Genomic DNA, 7,477 nt, shown 5'->3' on the forward strand with positions numbered 1-7,477 from the left:
ACAGCTCCGCCTGACGTCACCGCGCAGGCTCCCTCTCCCCGGACCACAAATAAGCCGCCTTCCTCCCTGGCTGTCCGCGCTCCTCCTCCCGAGGGCTCAGTCCGCCCCCGGGTCTCCTCGCCTCCGCTGCTGGAATGGAACGGGCGGGGGAGGTGCAGTGCGCAGCCGGCGGGGGGGGGCGCCTCCTACACAGGCAGCGTCCCTCCAGCCAGGCAAGCCGGCTCGGAAGAAACTTCCTCCAGGCTGGAAGAGCCCCCTCCTGGGCATGTCTACTCAGAAGTTAGTCTCAGTCTGTCCAATGGGGCTTACTCCCAGGAAAGTATGTATAGGGTGCAGCCGAAGTAGGTCAATGGGATTTATCCCCACGGAAGTGTTGCAACCTCAGCAATCATCAGCTGGGCTTCCCGTGGCTTTACACACACACACACACTGCATTTATATATCTATATCTATCTATATAAATACAATCAGTGGCGTAGCTAATGATCGTGTAGCCTGGTGCCAAGCTCCAGAAGTGACATCACACCCAGGTTTTTAAAAAAGTGAAAATTGGGAGGAACCCACCTCCTCCCCCTAGCAGCTCCCCACCTACTTGCTGTGCTGCCTCCCCCCAGCCAGTGGCATAGCAAAAGCATCTATCTGCTACCCGGGGTCAAATAAGATTTTGTATTCCCCCCCCACATGATAAAATCAAATTTAATTAAGTAGATAAATAAAAAGTTATTGGTTCCATGCTGTATCATAATAGCATCTCATTGGCACTCAGAACAATCAGTCTCATAGGTCAGTCTGGAGTTAAGCAAATCCACTTTTTGTTCCACAAGACAGTTGTGTTTTCTGGTTAATTGGCCATAACTTTTGATAGAACACGGATATTCCAGTGCAGTTTGTTTCATTGCACTCTGCATTGAATTACCTTTCCAATGATATATACGTAACATGATGGTATTATTCATACATACTAAGATTTTCACAATTTTGATCACTACTGTCAAGCTCAACTTGTTGCCCCCCTAAAGCTTGATGCCCGGTAGAACTGCTATCCCCTGCACCCTCTTAGCTATGCCACTGAATACAATGCATTTGAATTCTTAGCTCAAATGCATTGTATTTCTCAGCCCCACTGCATTAGAGTTTTGTATCAGAAACCAGAGAATTTACCCACAGAAAATTTAGCCAGGGGATCAGGTTTGTACTACCAACATCTTGGTCTTCTTTTCCTTTTTTAAGCCCTTTCTGGTCAACGTTGCATATACACAACAAGGATCAAGTGTGTACAGCTGTGGGCTGGGCAGAATTAAGGGTAAGCATGTGGTCCTCATAATGTATAGGGTAGTCTCAGGATATCCTTTCTAAAATATCTCAGTGCTCACTCTCTCTGAACAAGCTACCTTTTTCTGGAGTACAAAGAACAACTTATGCTCCAGAAATGCTCATGTAAGCCACCACTCATGAGATCCTTACTAGGGAGTTCACCCCACTGGACACAGTGGAACTTACTTTTGAGTAAGTGTGCACAGAATTGCTCTGTCAGTAGGGTGACTCCAAGGCATCCCATGCTCTGTAGAATGTGTGTCCAATTTTGCTTTCCTTTTGCTATCCAATAATTTGTGTCCTTTTGCTGTCCAATAATTCTGGTATCACTTTTTCTGTTTGATAGGAAAAAAGAATCAATATTAGCTACTTGCACACATTCCTAGTGCCCTTTGTGATTCTTTGACCTGGGCATTCTTTTGATCTTAAAAGATCTTTGGGAAGGAAAATACGCCTGTGTGATCTGTCATTTAAAGGACTGTGACTTGACCATGAGCAGGGAAATCTCTAGTTCCCATGGAGCTGCTCCACCTATGACCACTGGGTGGATGAGGACTTTACATGTTACTATCACATGTAGTCTAGTGGCCAGGCTCACATACTAAACACCCAATCAGTGGCATTCAAATCGAAGAACGGATGGGAATATGGCAGAAAAGCCAAATATCCCTGGCCTCTGGAGGTCAGCCTCTCGACTGGCTTAGGTACTTCATCAAATCTGCTCAAGTCTGAATCCCACTTACCATCTGCTGAGCTCCCTGTGTCATGAAGAGGAGGAGGAAAAGAACGTGTGGGAATGATGATTAGGCACTGCTGCTCCCACTGCCATCCAGTCACCCTCCCACTCTCAGTCTTGAGCAGCTCAGACAGTTTAGACTCTTCTTTGCTGTGCCAGGAGATTAACTCTGCTCCATGAACAAATGAGAAAAGCCTTTCCTTGTCTTTGTGATATGATAGGCAGTAACACATGTGCCTGCATGTCTGCCTCTACAGATTCTGTGATTCTGTAAAATGTGATTCCCTTAGTGGCACTCAATACTGTATATGGCCCTGCTGTTTCCTATATTATTAATAATATTTATACTTATTTATAATATTTATAAATATTTATATATAATATTTATACACTGCTTTTCAACAAAAAGTTCACAAAGCGGTTTACAGAAAAAAATCAATGGTGATATTCAGGCATGACAGCCTGAATATCACAACCCTAGCAGCAGTTCCAGGTTATAAGCAGTATTTTAGCCAATCACCAGCCTTATGCTGGTCTTGATAGGGATAAGCACCTGAGGATTGCCAAACTTGTGAGCTGCTTTCTTAAGCTGTCCTAGAGCACAAAGCATAGTCCATTTCAGAACAACAACGCTTTGAAATATATGGCACTGATTCACTGCCACTGAAAGCCAAATACAGTTAATAAGAGTACATATTTATTTATTTAAAAGATTTATACCTGCTTTTTTCTAAGAAAGATAGCTTTTGGAGAATTAAGGGTGAGTTGAGCTAAAAGGAAACAGAGAACAGTGGTTCTCACACTGGGATCCACTTTTTATAATGAGAATCTGTCAGGATCTACCAGAAGTGATGTCATGACCGGAAGTGACATAATCAAGCAGGAAAATTTTTCGCAATCCTACCCACACTTACCCAGGAATGAGGCTGCAATCCTATACATGCTTTCTTAGAAGTAAGCCCCATCGAAGATAATGGGACTTACTTCTGAGTAGACATGCATAGGATTGTGCTGTAAGTCCTATTTATGGTCATTGTTAAAAGAATATACAGAGTAGCCTGTTAAAAGTACAGGTCTGTAACATTTCCCCACATGCAGTCACATACCATGGTAGCATCAAGTCTAATATATTAAAAACAAAATATTGAAATGAATGGGGACCCAACTGAAATTGGCTCAAGACCCACCTAGTGGGTCCTGACCCACAGTTTGAGAAACACTGCAAAAGAAGAACAAAGAACAACTTGCTAAAGCTGTAAATGATGCATGGTTACAAAGTAGAATACATTGGGTTTTGGCATTTGCTGGCTTTGCAGGATTGAGAACAACAATATGATGATGTGCAAGCCTCAAAAATGTTCTGGCTTCCATAAAACTTTAAAGTGATATCATTGAAATGAGGATCAGAGAGAGATTTTGAAGGACTTCGTGGAATGAAGGATCTCCATCTTTGTATCTTGATGGCTGAATCACTGAAGACCTTTAAGGACCAAATGACATAAGTATGCTCTGTCACAGATGTTCTTGAAGTGCTCTTTCAACTAGAAGTGCCTCCTTTTTTCCTTAAAACAGCCATATGGGACAGCATTCCTGGTTTGAACTGGTAGATGCAGAGAGGAGGAAGTTCTTTAGAGCCTAAGGCCCAAACCCTAACCAACTTTTCTGTACTGACACAGCTGTGCCAATGGGGCATGTGCGGCATCCTGCAGTTGGATGACAGTCACGGATGCCTCCTCAAGGCAAGGGAATGTTGTTACCTTGGAGCTGAATTGCCTAGGTGCTGGAAAGTTGGTTAGGATTGTGCCTTAAGAGTACCATTATAGGATTGTACCCTAACAGCCCAATCCTAAGGGCGCAGTATGTCAGTGGAATGCATGTTCTACCATGTGTGATTTCCAGCTGTCATGTGACTTAGCTGAAGAGTGTGGCCTGGCCACTGCTGGAAGCAGTGAGTGGCCAGGTCTGTGCAGCAACTGCGGACGCCTGCCACTTCAGGTATATGGGGTCAGAAGGAGTGGGGGAGGATGATGGAATGCAGAAGGATGGGTGGATCGGACCTGGGAAGTGGGTGGGTTTGGTGGCAGTAGTGCCCACCAAATCCTGACCCCCTTTCCAGGCCTGATCTGCCTTCATAGGTCAATGCAGGCTGCTTGCATCAGTGATATTGTTGGCGCAGGTCTGAGTTGACCCACTGGGCCTGGAGGGCCTTACTCTGGGGCAAGGGAACAAATTTCCCTTATCCCCAGGCCTCTTGAGGCTAAACTCCCCCACAGGATTCAGCGGACACCACATTGGCACCACAGCATTGCTTCACAGGGAATTGCAATGGATTGGGTTGCCCGAGTAACACTCCAAATTTGATTTCTTCCATAAAATCTCCCATTGAAGTGGGAAGTTTCCCTTGAAGTGGCTTTTTTCCTTTTGTATGTGATGTCAGTTTTTTGCTAACTGGCTCTTGGGTGGCGGATGTTTCCAGATGGCTTCTGGGTGGAATGCAAATATGACTTTGGTGATCAACAGGCTTTTAACAAAGTACAGCTACAGCATCATTACATAACAAGATGTTTGACAATGCATCCATTTCCCATACAAATTTAATGTTCACTGTTCATTGAGATAGATAATGGTAATAGCTTTCCATGGATTTACAGAGGGGCAAAGTACAGTGATACATAAAGGTTTGAGGAGTCTTCCAATTTCAAGAGTAGCATTGCAAATACAATCCTGAAAGTACCGTACTTGGATCACCAGTTTCCACATTAAGGTTCTCAATCAAAATTTCAAAGGTACTACACTAAAGTGTGTGTGTACGTTTTATGACCTTTAGCTGATCTGTGATATATTTATTAAAATATAATTCCTAAAAATATGGGATGCCCATACAAACAGCAATTAATAAATCAAATTCAGAACTGTTGGGCAGCCCAATCCTGAGCTGCCTGTTGCACCGGGACTGCTGTGGAGCTGAAACAGATGCCGCGGCATCTTGTACACAACAGAACAGCTGCCAGCAACTCCTCAAAAGTCCCCTTCCCCCAGTTAAGGCAAGTAGCCCTGCAATGAGGCTACTCAATTCTGCGGCAACCCTTGGGCTGCCACAGAATCAAGAGCCTCGGTGTTGGACCCGTGGCCCGACACGGAGGTTCAGGATGCTGTGGAAGAGCGCTCCCGCCTCCCTACCACCCCGCTCCCTCCCCCAGCACACCTTCCCCCGCTTTCTTCCTGCTCTCCCTCCACCTCCCCCACCCTGGAACACCTGCCCCCATCTACCTCTCCGCTGCTCAGCAGTTTTGGTGACCATGGAGCAGCAGAGCACCAGGCGCTAGCCCAGCACTCCATCGAAGATAGGGGCTCGCAAACATGCTTCACGGCACGTTTGCAATAGTGCGTACCAGTGGTAAGCACACTGTTTAGGATTGGGCCTTTAGATTTTTCAACATATATATTAATAAATGATTGGATAAAAGAATGAAAAGTGTGTTGTAGATAATGTAAAACAAGGAGAAATTGCCAATGATACTGGCTTTAAAGCAAAATGACTGTAATAAATGAGCACTGGACTAATAACAATAATAAAGAACTCTATAAAGACAAATACATACTACTATGCACTGGTAAGAAAAAGACAAGTTTATGCAAAAAATAGGGACATGCTAGATAGTCTATGAGTGCAATCCAAAGCACTTGTTTGGCCTGCATCTTCTTAGGAGTCAGGAAGGCCGGCATCAGGACACACGGCAGCCTCCCCACGCCATATCCGTACAAGGCAAGGATAAGTTTGTGCCAGCCTGGGAAGATGTGGGGTGGGTGGGGGAGGGCAGAACAGGGGCATTTCGATGCAGGGAGAGGAAGGGCAGCATGTGGGCTGGTGAGTGGGCTGGGCCCAGGAGGGGTGTGGGACCGGCCTCCAGCTCTTAGGCTGGATCTTCCCCCTCCTGAGCAGTTTAGCATTACACCGGGCTGCTTGGATATGCGCCAGTGATGAACTGGTGCAGATCCAAGTAGCCCCATTGGGGTGGCTAGGGCATTACTGGGTAAGGGGATAAATATACCCTCACTCCAAGTTATGCTGGATTTGCCTCCTACCCTGCACTGGATACAGTGCAGGCCAATTGGCCTGCCTGTTAGAGCACAGATTAGGATTGGGCTGTATAGCACTACTGAAGTTACTCTGGGTTGTAATCTGAACATAAATTAGTAACATGGTGCTGTAAACAAAGAAAATGCTGGTTTGAGGTAGTTTTAATGGACACATTAAGTCTGATCATACGTTATATTGATTACACAGAGTGCTCAGTCACATGTGGAGCTCACAGATGTACAGTTTATATGTATGTAGGCTCATGCAGATTATGCTGAGTATGCAAAGTGACAGGGTGTAAATTGGTGCAATCCTGTTTCTCACCTCCCTCCACATGTGCCCGGTCATGCATGAGCCATTCTTTGAGTGCAAGAAATCAACTTCAGCAGTCCTGAAATAAGATGCCCTTATTTAAGATGCTGGAATATTGGAAGATTCTTGAGAAGAGCAAGAAATGTGATTAATCTGAAAAGGTTTTGACATAATAATAATAATACTTAGCACTTTCTGAGTATTATGTTGAACTGAGCATAATACTCACACTGAAATACTGAGCACTTTCATATGTATTATGTTGGTATAATCCTTATAAAATCCCTAATATTATTATCCTCATAAGTGGGAAAGAGGAGGTGGAGTGGCTTGCCTAAGGTAACCTGATGGGGTTCATGGCAGAGATTCAAACCAGAGAAGTCCTGATTTGCAACTCAGGCTGCAATCCTAACCACACTTTCCTGAGAGTTAGCCCCATTACTTCTGAGTAGACCTGGTTAGGATTGTGCCCTGTGCCACAGCAGCTCAACTAATGTGATACATGAAAGTGATGTACAAAAAATGTGATACATGAAAGACTGAAGGAACTGGGCATGCTTTGCAATTGTACACATAAACACTTTGGATTAGCCACATTGATCTTGATGGGGGTTACTTCTCAGCAAACACTCATAGTACCCAAGTGCAGGGAAAAATGTTATTTTGATCCTAAAGGAAGGATTTAGAGTAGGTAAAATGATATGGATTATTATTGGACCAACTCAGATTGGTATAGGACTATGTGAGCATTCAGTTTCATAGAACTCAGAATTCGCTTGACAAAAAGTTTCCATGGGACTGAAAAGCTTGATCCAGTATTGCAAAATCTAACAAGAACATTTTATCTATACCAGCATTTCTCAATGTTTGTCCTCTGCCATACCACTTCACATGGTCTACCTATCTGAAGTACCACTGGAAGTAACTGCCAATGACATCATCACCAGTTACTTCTGGGTTGGGAGGCCAGATGCAACGTGACAAACAACAGTAAAAGGCTCAGGGTGGACAGGAGGGCTTTTTCCAGCACGGAA

The sequence above is a fragment of the Tiliqua scincoides genome, chromosome 1 (assembly GCF_035046505.1).
Source record: "Tiliqua scincoides isolate rTilSci1 chromosome 1, rTilSci1.hap2, whole genome shotgun sequence".
NCBI classification, from domain to species: domain Eukaryota; kingdom Metazoa; phylum Chordata; class Lepidosauria; order Squamata; family Scincidae; genus Tiliqua; species Tiliqua scincoides.